The sequence below is a fragment of the Phocoena phocoena genome, chromosome 4 (assembly GCF_963924675.1).
Source record: "Phocoena phocoena chromosome 4, mPhoPho1.1, whole genome shotgun sequence".
Classification (NCBI taxonomy): Eukaryota; Metazoa; Chordata; class Mammalia; order Artiodactyla; family Phocoenidae; genus Phocoena; species Phocoena phocoena.
The window spans coordinates 124948870-124963491 of record NC_089222.1 but is presented as its reverse complement, the minus strand read 5'-3'; the positions used below and the strand labels follow the sequence as shown (position 1 = coordinate 124963491).

Here is a 14622-nt window from a genome sequence, read left to right as displayed (position 1 = left end):
GTGTGTGTGTGTTTGTATTTAACTTTATTTAGTAAACAGGAGATGGCAGTATCTGACCATTATTTCAAATATGAAGTAATAAAATTATCTAGCACTTGAAGTCTCAAAATGTATCATACACACATCCACAATGCCCTCTATTATTTTGCAATTTAGAGTAAGCCATATAATTAATTTGATGAAGGTGTAAGAAAGGAAAACAATGAGCTCTTGCATTTGTTCACTGATATGAGACATTGTGAACCAAAAAATATGTATTTTTATAAAGTTAGATAATGAATAAAATGTTTAGAAAGTAATAAAACTGAAAGATAGACTTATAAAAGCCTGCACTTTCAGGAAAATTTGTGCTCTTTATGACTTGTATGTATTTATAAATATGATGGATAACGTTCTAATTTGTCTACTGCTATGGAAGCCATTTAACAATGATTTTTTAAAATATATAAATAATTAAAGCTAGGTTATTAATTGGCAAAGAAGGAAAGTAAACTGCAAGTGCAGACATCACCAGCCAACTTGCTATTTTAGTCTGTGTAAGTTAATAGGTATTGGTGTGGCACACACTGTTGCTAGTTTCTCAAAATAATTTGTCCTTGCTATTTTTTTGCTCTCAGAGTCTCTCTATTTAGAAATTAACAGGGCCAGGCCCTCAAACTATTGTCCTCCTTTTCACTAGAACTTGAATCACCTTCTGCGAGCAGCGGGTGGGAGACTTCTGAAATTGAGTTTTCTTCTTGATAAAAGAGAAATTCATATGTGAAGAAGGTAGCTTTCTCTTCATATGTTTTGTCAATTCTGAATAAGAACATAGTCTTGGAGCTTCCATGGTCATATTACAAACATGGGAGAGAAGGAGGTCACAAGGTTCACAGGAAAGCTGATCGAGATATTGTATATTTTTGTAGCTACTACAAAATTTTGGAAGACTAGTGCATAATTTAAAAAAATAAAATAAAAATTTGAGACCCCCTTCCTCATAAAATAGGAAAAAAGTGTTGTTAAAAGTAACAAAATATAAAGCTTTTCCCTTTTTCCCATGGTCTCTATGTTGTCTTGGTGTTTACTATTTGTAATTTAATGTAATGATTTTTTTTTAAATTTTTAGCATGACCTTTCCCATTTATTCTTATACAATCCCAGTTTTAATTGCAAATATAACATCATTTAACATGTATTTGGAATCACTAAAATAACACAATTCATGTCTCATAGCTGGTACATGCATCTGTATTTTGCTCTTATCAAAACAGTGAAAACTTTGCACAAAACTAATTCAATCATTTTGATCTCACTTCTTGATATGTGCTCATTCTATCCACACTCTCTCCCTTCATCTTACTAATGAGTAAGAAAGAACTGAAAGAAAAAAATCTATGGTTCACTGTGTCTTTCCTTCCCTTCTATGTCATCATTTTCAGTGTACCTAGTTGGCTAGTCATGGAAGTGACATGAGTGAGAAAAGATATGATAGGTTTCCTTAGGCATATATGTTTCTTAGAGCACCATTGCTTTCTTTTTGCTTTTGAAGAAAGTTCTTGCTTGAACAGAAAGTGGAGCCTCTTGAGGCTATCAATTGTTGTACTTAATTGTAGACATGACATGCCTGTGTTATGCTTGCTTTGTCTTGCCGACTCCCACACATTGTGGATCCACTGGAATTCCATACTTTGGGGTACATCACAAATGTCTGTGGCAATGGGTGACAAGAAAGAGCAGAATGTGGTGGCAAGGAATGGCAGACAGGCATATTAAGTGTGGCTTTGCCAGTCACTTGCATGCTTCGTGCCCCATAGAACTTTACCTTCAAAGCACAAATTCTAAGAAAAAAATGTTTAAGAACTGTAAGATGGTGACAGCAAAGCACTAAACCAAGCCTAGTCCCCTTCTGAGTGCGGTACCTTATGTGACTGCACTGGTCACAAACTCGTGAAAACAGGTCTGCCACTGAACTTTACCATGAAGTTATACATAGGTGAAAAGATCAACATCTTTTGTATAAGCCTCATAGGTAGACTGCTGGGTATTCTCTGTTTACCCTTCCAGACCCTATCTCTACAATCTCTACCTTGTCCAGACTCTTGTGTGCCCCAGATAATTAATGATTTACATAAGGAACTGCCAATAATTTTTTGCCTTTTTCTTCCCTTGTGTTTGGCCAAAGAAAAGTATTGCTAGTGATTACAGTGTATGAGAGAAGAGAGTTTAGGGTATTTTTACCCTTCTCCTTTATCACCTAACAATGTTTTAACAATGAGTATGTTTCTCTACTGAAGACTCCAGCTTCAGATAGGCAGTTCCTATATCCTCGGTACTAGAGACCAGAAATAGCTTCCTTAGCCCTTTCAAGTCTAGAGGTGGTAAATGCTTTGTGATGTTACTATTCCTGAGCGCCTTGAAATTCCTTGTCTGTTCTCTTTACTCTTCCCATCCACAAGTAAATGATCCTTTCCTTAACTTTTTCTAATACTTGACTGTTTCATCCTTTGCTTTTAGAATCCTTAGTGACACAGTTGGTGATACCATATTCTTCATGAAACCAAAAGCATCCTAACTCCTATGGTAATATTACCCATATGCTCCCAATTTCTTCTGGACAAAAGAACATTGGAACAATACCTGTATTCAAAGTTGGGTGTATAGCTCACTGCAAGAGAGAACATGCTCCACAGGGAATTATGGGGAATCTAATGAATATGTTATTAGAAACACTTATAGAATTTAGGCTTGTGTTAGGTGACTTTGTGACTGGTTCACAAAGCAGGATTTGCTCTGGGTGCATGCTGTCAGGAAAGAGGGGGAAGGGATAAGGAGAAGGGAATGTTTGGTATCTTCGGGTGTTTGAACAGTGACTTTGTTTTCATCTGAGGCCTTAGCTTTGGTCTCCTGTCATCACGTTACACATTGTGAATTTGTTGACATGGTTCTGTGAGATTGTCCACACCCAACAAGAGAACACCAAATCCTAGCTGTGAGTGCCAAGTACTTTCTAACAACACCAAGGCCTAGCAGTTATGGTCAGATCACTTCCCAGATATCAGGAGCCACTTTTTTTTTCTTTCTCACTACTCACTTGTTTAACCACATCCTGTTCATATTATTTGTATTCAACTCAAGTTTTTTCAACTCTATTGAGACATTTACAATTTATTATTCTTTTTCTCAGACATTATATTTCCTCTCTTACTAACATAACTACTTATACCCCAAATTTATTTTGTTTTACTTTAATTTATTTATCTTATTAACTAAAATTCTTCATAGTTTGAAAATTCATACAAATTAGTAAATAATCATTTTTTTATTTCAATCTTCCAAAATGCGATGTTTCACAAGCAGTATATATATGTGTTTTATATGCATGCAGTATATGTTAATCTTAATGAATGTTTTTTTAAGTAATGCTGATCTCAAACAGATTGCAAATAGCTTCAAAAAGAAGGGACACTGCCCTTTAGCAGTATACATATTTTGACAAAATTTATCTTGGTAACCAGAAATGTACATGTTCACATTTTGCATAAACTAAATTTATTAGTAAATTTGGAGAATAAAAGAATATTCTTTATTTGACTACTATATGTTTGTTATGAATCTATCAAATTAGCAGTTGTCAAGTGGAGCATAGGGTACAGAATGGTGAGCAAATGTTCAACAACAGGTCAGAAGTAAAGCTGAAATAGAGAAGTTTATCATTCACAGGTTCTGGAGAAAGTACCTGCCATATCTTGAGGGGCCACATGGGGAGGTCAAGGCAAAGTGCAGACAGAGAAAGGGGCAGGACATGAGGCACATGCCTTTACTGGGGTTGTTGGGTGGCTTTGGGGTTCCTGAGTAAGGCCTGATTGTCAGTTCAAACCAAAAGAATGGGATTTTGGTAAGTGCCACAGGGCTCTTATCTAAGGAGAGCACAGGGGAAAGCACTGGGAAGGAGAGGAGATTGTTGATTACAAGGGCTGTTGGGGAAGTCACATCAGGAATTTACATTTGCTTGTGCCTCTGAAGGCTATTATCTAGGGCTTGTGCTTGCACAAACTTGTCAGTTTATGTTCCCTGAAGTCGGCTTCGTCAAACAAAATGGTTGCCAAGGCAGCAATAACACGGAGCTTAGCTAAGCTCTCGGACACTGTTCCGTTATATATGGAATTTGTGAGGGTATGATTATCAACGGGAAAGAATAACATAAATATCTGGAGTGGTGTTGCTCAGCCAATATGTTAAAATCTTTAAGGTTTTGATTTTAATAGGATGTAGGCTCATAGCATTTCATGGAGAATATTATTCTCTGAGAAATTGTTAAGATAATGAGCCTAAATTAATAAAAATTATACCTATCATCATGGTGATACTTTCTGTAAAGCAAGTAAATTAATGTTTGCTATTTATAAATATGTACATATTGTTTACAGCATCAGCTCCCTATTAAAACCCAAAGGGAATATACAAATGCATTGACACTCAAGTCTAAAGTGCTTGATTATATTTCATGGGTTTCTTATAATGAAAAATATACCATTCATTCCTTTACATTTTCATGTCCAAGCCATCATACATAGTTGTTTGCTTTTACTAAGATTTTCCTTGAGTCAGGTGTTTCTAATCTGTACTATATTATTTGCTTTCAAAAATTTTATCTTTCTCCATATTGTCAAATATGTTAGAAGATAATACGTATTTATATGTAAATTTAAGTGTTGAGACATTTTCTTTTGTTACATAAAGTAAAGCTATATCTAATGTCAACAAAAGTAGAAGACCTTTATACTTTATAATGTTATAAAGTGACTTCTTTACCCTATAGAGCACTGTGTTGAGTTGTGAAAGCAAGTGAAAGGTCAGGGAAATAAGATAGAATTGCCTACTGATCACTCTGTTATAGGAGATTTAATAAGATTTTTTTAAAGAGAAAATAGAGCCATATTTGTAAATAACACTGGCAGGTACTTCCCAATGAGTTCTTCCCAATCTCATTCCCATACCTAAGAAATAGAAAAATTAAAAAGCAACACTATTCCCTAGAATGTGAAGTTCTAAAGGTGGGTAAATATAATAGTTATATATTGGAAATGTTAGTGCATCAATGCTGTACTGAAGTAAATAGTATATCTGGGCATATTCTATTAAAATTTCTGGATTAAATATGAATAGGCTGGAAATAAATAATATGGCAACTATAGACATTTGCTATAGGAAAAAGAGTATATTAATTTGCAAAAGAAGGACTGAGATTATAATTTTGAAGGGTCAAGTGACAGAAAAATTCCCTGAAGTGCCTCTTATGATAAAATTAGAAACGCATGCTAACATGAAATCATGACCTCAAAGATCTGATGAAAACAGAGATTTCAGTGCAATTACAAACCACAAGAAACACAGAAGTCACTGATAAAATCTAATCAAAGGCATGGAGGGGGATATGTATATTATTACAGTTAAGATGAAGGAAAAATTAGAAAAAGACTAAGAAATTGTACAAATGAAAGTGATATGGGGGTGAGACTAACAGTATCCAGTATGATAAATGACATAGGAAATACAATTCTTTTTATATAATAGATGGACACCATCTAAAATGAAAAACAGTTCAAGAATGTATCACATAGCATATAAGAACTGAAATAGGACTTTCAAATTAAATATACACCCTGGGGAAGTTATAGAAAGTAATTGATAAAAAAAGTTAGAATATGTCATGTAGGAAATGCCTGTTAGTCACAGAATAGATAATGGCATTCCCTCTAACTCTCCACAGCTACATTCAATGAAAAAAGACACTGAAACACTGTGTAAACTGAAGGGAGTTCCAAGTATATTATGCTCAGTTAACTTGTCATTAAGAGACAGAAATTTGCAGATGTGAAAGAACTGAGAGAATGTCTCTGGCTGTTGGGAGCAGGCTTGTTCCTGGTAAAATCCTGTGTAAATCTCAGGCTTTGTTCCTTATAATCTTTTCAGGTCATTCTTTCTTGGATTTAGGTAATTTCCTCACACACATATGTTGATTTATATACTCAACTGAATACTCTTGATGGAGCATTTAGAGATTTCTGGAGTTTTTTTTTCTTTGCAGCTTTTTCCTTCCTGTTCTTTTCTTTGTAAACTCTCAGTGCATTGGCTTCCCTGGTCTTCCAATTTGGTCTTCTCACCTCTGGTAGACTTCCAGAGACATCCTGGATTCCACTTTTCTGTACCTTGGCCTATAAACTTTCTCTAGACAATAAACTGGGACAATCATTAGGCATACCTTGTCTGTTTCCTTTCTCTCATGGTTCAATGTCCTTCGTTGCTTAATATCCAATGGCATGAGAGCTATTTATTCACACAATTTGTCCTTTTTAAAAATTCAAGTGGATAAGTAAATCTGGTTTCTGTTACTAAATATGGGTCACAAGAAATCATATACTTTTAATCTTTGAATCAAGGATACCTTATATATTGTAGCACTCCCACCCCCACCTTAATATTTTTCATAAAGTAAGGATGAAGGGAAGGAGAATGGGTAAGAAAGAGGAAGTTATTCTCTCAATTCCACCAAATTCCTGATATCCAGTGGTTGTGGACATTTCTCATTCCAGCTTCAGAACTTGTGGAATGTAAGTAGGAACATCATATTGTGCTTTCATCATGTTTATCTTCTACATACCCGCACTGTTAACAAGTCTTTAATAGCTAGGAAAAAAAAAAATACTGTGTTCCATAAACAAATTAAGAAAGTAGATAACTCATCCCATCTACCACTTTATAATTATTAAAGTGACTGTGATTATTTTGAAAATTGTGAAAACAATCAACTTTAAGAAGTTCAAGGAGTTGTAAAAATTCTACACATCGTATTTTCATCATGGTTGTAAGTTTCCATATTTGGATGCCTGCCCTTCTGGGAACCAAAGGACATATGACAGTTACAGGATATCTGTATGGATTTGTGTTACATTTACATAAAATTATCATATGTTCTTTGAGAGCTACAGATCACATATGGAGTATCCAGTTTTTAAGAGAGGGCATTTTTGTTGCTTTCTTGCTCTGCAGCCATTATTATCTCCTTTCTTTCCTGTTTCAATACCTCTCCTTTCACCAACTTAACACCCCAAAGATTGCATTTTTCCCTAAAAATGTATGCAATATTGTAATTATTGATATGGATAAACTTAACCTCAGTTGGTTAATTAAAACCTAGATATAATGGTGGCTTAGACTCAATGAAATATAATCACTAAAACCCCTTGCAATAATATTGAGAAAGGAATCAACGACTTAAATTGGTAGCGCTGCTGAGTGGATTTTTCACATGTGAATCACTCATTCACTAGTAACTTCGGCCCAGAAAATATCTATCACCAAAGCATTAAATGTATACTGGTGAGAGAAATGTACAGGATCTTTTAAAAATACTGTGAAAGTGTAAACACCTGTACATTATGGGATGAGAGGTAAGAGTTCCTGGTATTGCAATGAGCTCTTATTCTCTCCAGAAGCTGAAACATTATTATGTTCGTTGTCTTATATATTCATACACTAAATATGTGGACTATTCAAAAATTATATTTCAAGCCCAATTTCCCTGAACTGCAGATGTATATGTCTGATTTAACATCTCCAGTAATGCAACACAGAGGCATCTTAAATTTAATATGGTCAACGGTGATCTTCTCACAAGCCTTCTTCTGCAGTTTTCCTCATCTCCATTAAAGGCATATATATTCTTTTAATTATTCAGGCCAAAATCCTTGATGATTTTATTAAATCTCTGTTTCTCTGATCCCACAATATGTCTTTTTGAAAATTTGATCAAATTGACTGTTAGCAGATATCTAGCACTTGGGTACTTCTCCTTAGCCCCATCCCACAATCACAGGCCATTTCCACTTTTTCCCTGTCATTAAAGTAGTAACATATAGTCTCCTCTCTCAGAGTCTTCCCTTACATCCTTCAGTTTGTTCTCAGCAAAGCAGTCTGCATGATTATTGTATAAACGTATATCTGAGCATGACATGTATCTACTAAAAATCTCTAATGTCTTCTCACCTCACTTTGGAAAAAATAGGGTTCTTGTCCCTTTGACATTACCTACTGATTTCTTCTCATGAAGAATCACTTCAATTACACTGGCCTCAGCACTCAGACCAGAAACACTGTTGTCTCAGGGCATTTGCACTTACTCTGTCTCCAAATATTTGCAGGAACGGCACTCATTACCTTTAAGTCTTTACTGAAAATTCACCTTTTGGATTAACATTTCCAATAACACCATGTAAAACTTTAAATATTTACATGGCAAAAATCTCACATAAAACCCCCACAGTCTAGCATATATTACAATGTAGCATAATATATATTTTATGCATTAATCATATTTATTTTCTGATTCTTGCACTAAAATGTAACCTCCAAGGGTCAGAATTTTGGCCTCTTTACTGACAATTTCCACGCCTAGGACAGGACCAGATACACAGTAATCATTCAATGTATTGTTAAGTATGCATATTTAAATACATAATAAATTGAATGACACTATTATTTAAGAAATAAAAATATAATAACATCTGAACTGGGTAACATAGTCACAAAAAAATGAATTTTAATTGTCTGAAACCAAAGATAAACTTAAAATAGATTCGTTGAATAAATATGAATGAATGAGCAACTTAAAACCATAAAGAGATCTTTCTTCAAATGTTTTATGTGAGTTTGACTTTTTTAAATATCTTTCTCCTTGCTGCCAGCTTTCTATAAATATGTATTTAACTTAATATAGGCCAAGTAGTTTTTAATAGTTCTTGTTAAAAAGAGATCAGTAAGCCAGGCAAAGGCTATGCTCAAACTGAAATAAGTCCTTTATCATATTAGTCGTGACATCTCTTAGGAAAGTAACTTAATGATAATTTAACCTTAAAAATGACTGTAGTTATGGTATTATAAAGTATGTTTTACAAAGCTGTGAGACTTACTCACATTAAAGTATTTTGAATAGATTCAACAAAGTGTGGCACAAATTTATTGTCTACTATTTTTACTTAGTTCATGTAGTTGAAGCTACTAATTTACATGTTGTCATTTTTAATACAGTTAACGCCTATTAAGATCCTTTGTTTATGACACTTCACAGTTCATTTATGGCATTGTAGCTAACTAAATTTAGGTGTGATTTTTCTTTAATTTTTATTCTTTAATATTTACTGAAATTGTGCCAAAAGGCTATAGTTGGCAAATACACATGTAAAATGATGCTCTACACCATTTATCATCAAGAAAATTCAAATTCAAATGACACTACATACCTCCTAAAATAGCTAAAAAAACACTTACAATACACTTTTTTGGTACGGATATAGAGCAATAAGAGCCTTCATTCATTAAAAGATATGTGGTTCCCAGGGATTTGGGAAGAGGTTGAATAGGTCAACCCATAGAATATTTTATAAGGTGATGAGATTTTCTTTATGATACTGTAGTTGCGGATATATGATACTATGTATGTGTTGAAGCTATAGATGTACAGTACAAAGAGTGAATCTTAATGTATTAAGTTTATTTATTTGTTTATTTTTTAAGAGGTCCCAGTAAGGAATGCACTCTGACAAGAGAATCTGACTGTATCATTAATATATTAAAGAAACTGACTGGAGTAGGTTAGTGAAAAATCACCAACCTAAGTAACTTTGGACATAAGTTTAGTCTGGAAAAGTAATGTCAAAAGGAGCTCTACATAGCAATGTACTCTAACTGATAAAATTCCCATGGTGGTACAGGATAACAATTCTGATGACAGTATATATACTGGGATTAAATATTAAGTAAATGGAAGGTAAATGAAGAGATCCAGGACTCTCACTGTTGAAGTAGGAAATTACAGATAAACAAGGGGGAAAACCTAGAATGACCCATGTGATAATGGAATAGATTTGGAGACATCAGTATGATCCCATGTTTAACTTAATATAGTTGCAAATTGATATATATAATAGGATGATAGAAAGATAAATACATAGATATAGATAAGTAGATTTATATAGAGGTAGATAGATTGATAGGTGATTAATAGATGGATAGATAGATAGATGGATATGTATAGATATTGACAAATTTAGGAATATAGAGATATTGATAGATTTGTAACTCTATCTATGTATCTAAAAGGAAACATGCAGAGTGACTTCCTACCAAATAATGCAGTATTCAAAAGAATGAAAAGGAGTAAGTTTAAAGTGAGAAACCTGACAAACCCTACCTTACTGAAGTCATCAATGTTAATATCATTAGTGATAAGTCATGCTGATAGTATATAGCCTCATGATATGATGAAAATGAGACTTTTCCTCTGAGATTCTCCTCCCCCAAACACCCAAAGTCTAATTATGAAAAAAATTGTCAATAAAGTTCCTCTGAGAGACATTTTACAAAATAGATGACCAGTATGACTTGAAAACCATCAAGGTCATCAAAAACAAGCAAAGTCTGTAAAACCATCATAGCCAAGTGGAGGAGGAGTCTAGGTGGACGTGACTACTACTTGTAATATAGCATTCTGGGTAGAATCTTGGAATAGAAAAAATATTAGTTGAAAACTGAGTACATCTTTATACTTTAGTTAGTATATATTTTAAAGTATATTAATTAATAAATAAGTACTAATTAATATTTTATAAATATCCAAAATTTTTAAAAAGTTGAATATACAGGAGGTGTCAACAAGTGTGAAAAGAAAAAAAAATATTTCCCAAGAAATATCAGGAAATAGACATAAATTGTTTATGTCAAATAGTATTTTAAATTTGCTATATTCTGTAACTGATATAGCTTTTTATGTATTATTGATTAGCATGTAATTAACAGAAATTGTTGTGATAAAGGAAAAGCATAAAAATACCATCTCAAAACTTATTTTTCTTTTAGAAAAGTCACAAGACTCACTACTATAGCATAAGTCAAAGACAGGGCATGAATCCTAGCAACTTGAGTGATTACATTGAACCTCCTTATTGGAAGACTGGGACAGTTATTGGACACACTCTTTTGTAAATTTAGTATTTTTATATTGTAAAACTGATTATAACAATGATAAAAGCATAAGAGAACAATTTAAAATCTTCCACATGACCATATGCCATCTTTTGTGGCAATTCACATATAAAATTTAAAGATCTACATATTTTCTTAGAAAGTAAAATATTGCATGTATCCAAGGAACTGCAAGTTACATATTTAAATTCACTGCAGATGAATAAGAATTTATGAAGTAAAAATCAGTACTATTAGTGATTTAAAATTCTATAGTGTGTACATTTAAAACATAACAGATTTTTTCTAGAACTGTTGGAAAGTTTGGATCCACTTTTTGTTATACAAAAACAAACAAACAAAAAAAACTTTTTTAACCAGAGAAATAAGCAATGCAAAATAATAACAGAAATAAAATGTTGCATAATAATTTGATCACCTGCATACTGTGGTATACATATATGGAATAAGGGAATTATGGAATATATATATGAATCATAATTAGTAAGATAATTGCATAATGGCAATTTTAATAAGTTAAGGCAACTGCAACATCCTGATTACATTCTTACTGAAATTATATGTGTGGTTACCAATGTCAGAAGCAAGTCCATTTTTTAACCATAAGAATTCATTTCAATCATAAGTATGCCAGAGAGATCATATTCAATTTCATTTAAGAAAATTATATTGTGTTAGAAATAAACTGAGAATAAAATATCTGAAATACTATTACTTGCTTTTCTCATCTTTGATTTTCCCTCTGTGTTTTAATAGGTGTGCTTAAATGTCTATAACATCAGCTAACATTAATTAGAGTGGCTGAAGATTTTATCTGATTCTCCTTCATGTGAATGGCTCAAAACTACCTCTTGTTTATTAGACCTATTACTTTGCAGCAATTTTTAAATAAACTTTTAAATTTCTCATCTAGATAATAGCATACAGCACTAAATTTCCCACAGACAAATTTCAAGATACATTTATTAGCCAAAGTTCACCTTCCCCACTGAATGTATAAAAGCTCTTGGAGTTTGCACAATCTACTATTAATAATTCTATAAAACACCTAAAATAATATAGAATTTTTATATTCATTTTGTTCAGAAAAAAAGTATTTTATTCCTCTCTGTTTTCTTTCCATCTGTAATTATGCTCTGAGTTAAGGATCTTGCAGTATACATGAAACTAGCCATGAATAACATCAGGAACATGGATAGTCCAATGTCAGAATTAGTGTGGATTCATAGAGGGTCTTCACTCAGATTTGTGGTATTCTTTTAATAATTCTCTGAGAAAATGAATACAGTAAATAAGTTTTTCAATTTAATTTCTATGCAGATAATCATAGATATTAAGAGAGGAAACTGTTGAAAATGCAAGTGCTACCCCCAAAAAATATCTGGCAAATCATGTTTCTACAAAAATCATTTTAAATTACTCCATTACATTATTTTCAGGTTGCTTGGTAATTATTTGGTTATTATTATTTGGTTATCCAATTCCATTCTAATTTGTTCTGCTTTAGCTCTATTCTGCAAAAAGCATGATTATTATTTTATATGCTGCAGAGGAGGCAAATGGTATATCTTGCATTCTTGTGGATGAAAGGCCAGTGAAAACTGCACTTTTCAGTTTTCTCCACTTGCAGGTGTCTAAAAGAGACTCTTGTAAGGGCTTTCTCATGTCTTCTTGGCTCAAGAGCTTTCCTCAATTTTGATTACTAAAATTATGCAAGGTCAAAAGAATCACATGCCATTTACCTAGTAAATGCAAGCCTTTCTTGAAAGATGAACACATTTAAAAAACCATAAGCTCTCAAAAAGGGGTGACAATGCAGACAAAATTGACTGTTATCATTGTGTAAGACAAAGGAAGTAGTACTTATAGCAGTAAAAAATCTATCAGTATTATATGATCACATACAATGTATGTGATACAATATATCACAACACAGTAAAATTCAATGCTAAAGAATGCTTTCTCCCTTTACAAGTTAGTCTTTGATTGAAACCAAAAAGAAAGCCAATCTATGTAACTTAAGCATAAACAGAATTGTCCAAAGAATGTGATGAATTCTTGCAAAATGTCCAGGAACTGAGGTCTAGAGTACAACATTTTTCAAACAGCAAGATCTCTCTGATTAAGATGTTATTGCTGTCATCACCACTTTTGTCACTGGACACTTCTTGCTACACTGGGCACTTCTCCTTCTGCCTCTAAACTCTCAGGTCGACCAAGAAAACTATTAACTATTAACATCCAACTGCCTCTGTATCTTTGCTTTACTTTCTAAGCAGTCAGCTATCAGGTAAAGTGTCCATTGCCCAAGCCTCAGTCACATGCCTATAGGTTAAGTTACTAGAGGAGGAGAGTAGATATGTATTTCCATTTAACACATATAGTTGGAAGACTTCCCCCTAACAGTAAAGGTGTTTAGAGCTTCTCTGAATGGATATTTCTAACTAATACTATAGTCTACTACTTTGGCTGCTGAAAAAAATGCATGCATATTTTCTGCCACAAATACACTTAGAGAAATTGAGGTTGACACTGTCCTGGAAGATGTTGCACAGAGAATCATTTTATTCCTTTGAATATACCAACTAATTTTGAGACAAAATAAATTTCTTTGAATTTGATCAAACAATAAGTTAACTGTTTATTGACCTTGCACTACAAAATTAATCCTCCAAGACAGCTGAGTCAGCATTTAAAACATTTTTTTTTTTAAGTATAGTATCGGTCAAATTGGTAATATGAACATCTAAATATGTACCAAAATAAAATCAGATTAATTATAGAGATGAGATTAATTACAATGAAATATAAACATAATTATATAATACATACAATATAGACATTATAATCAATATATACTAATATATAATATATTATATAGTGTATAATATATATAATTAAATATATTTTATATATTATAATGAAATATTTATAGTTATATTTTATTTTTATAAAAAGTTTATATTTTAATGATAGCTTTTGTTAATATACAGTGTTTTGGAACGATACAGAGATTAGCATGGTCCCTGCACAACGATGACATGCAAATTCATGAAGCGTTCCATATTTTTAAAAAGAATACAGTGTTCCATTTTCATAATCAGAATATATTTTCAAATGGTACTTAGATATGGTCCATTTGTATTCTGAGACTAAACAATTTCTGAAAGATCCTTCAGATGTTGTATAGTAGCTCTTATTTTAAACTCTAGCTCATTTGCTGTTAGACTTGATAGAGTAAACAAACATCCTCAGGAACTCCATGGAGAGAGAAAATAAATCATCTTCAAAATTTACTTGAATTTAAGATGTAGTTTAACATATCTGTATACAATCTGTATTATACAGTCAATATAATCCTATAGCAAAAACTCCATAATTTAGTAGACAAAATAGATTGTTTTATCCTTTTTATAATGAAATGAAGTATATATTAATGAAAATGCATAAAACAAATATACACTTTATGTAGTCATTATAAAACAAACATGTAATAGTCACACAACTAAGGCAAAAAAAAGTATTGCCAGTATCCAGGAGGGCTGCCATATGCCGCTTCCTAATCACAATTCCCTCCTCCCTAAAGTTAAATATTGTCCT

General features: G+C 32.6%; 1 non-coding gene across 1 annotated transcript; it reads left to right on the top strand.

Moving 5' to 3' along the window:
• The first annotated feature begins 13987 nt into the window (after positions 1-13987).
• LOC136123027 (U6 spliceosomal RNA) lies at positions 13988-14093 on the top strand. The gene has a single exon (XR_010655906.1). It is a non-coding gene; the product is annotated as a U6 spliceosomal RNA (small nuclear RNA).
• The last annotated feature ends 529 nt before the right edge of the window (positions 14094-14622 follow it).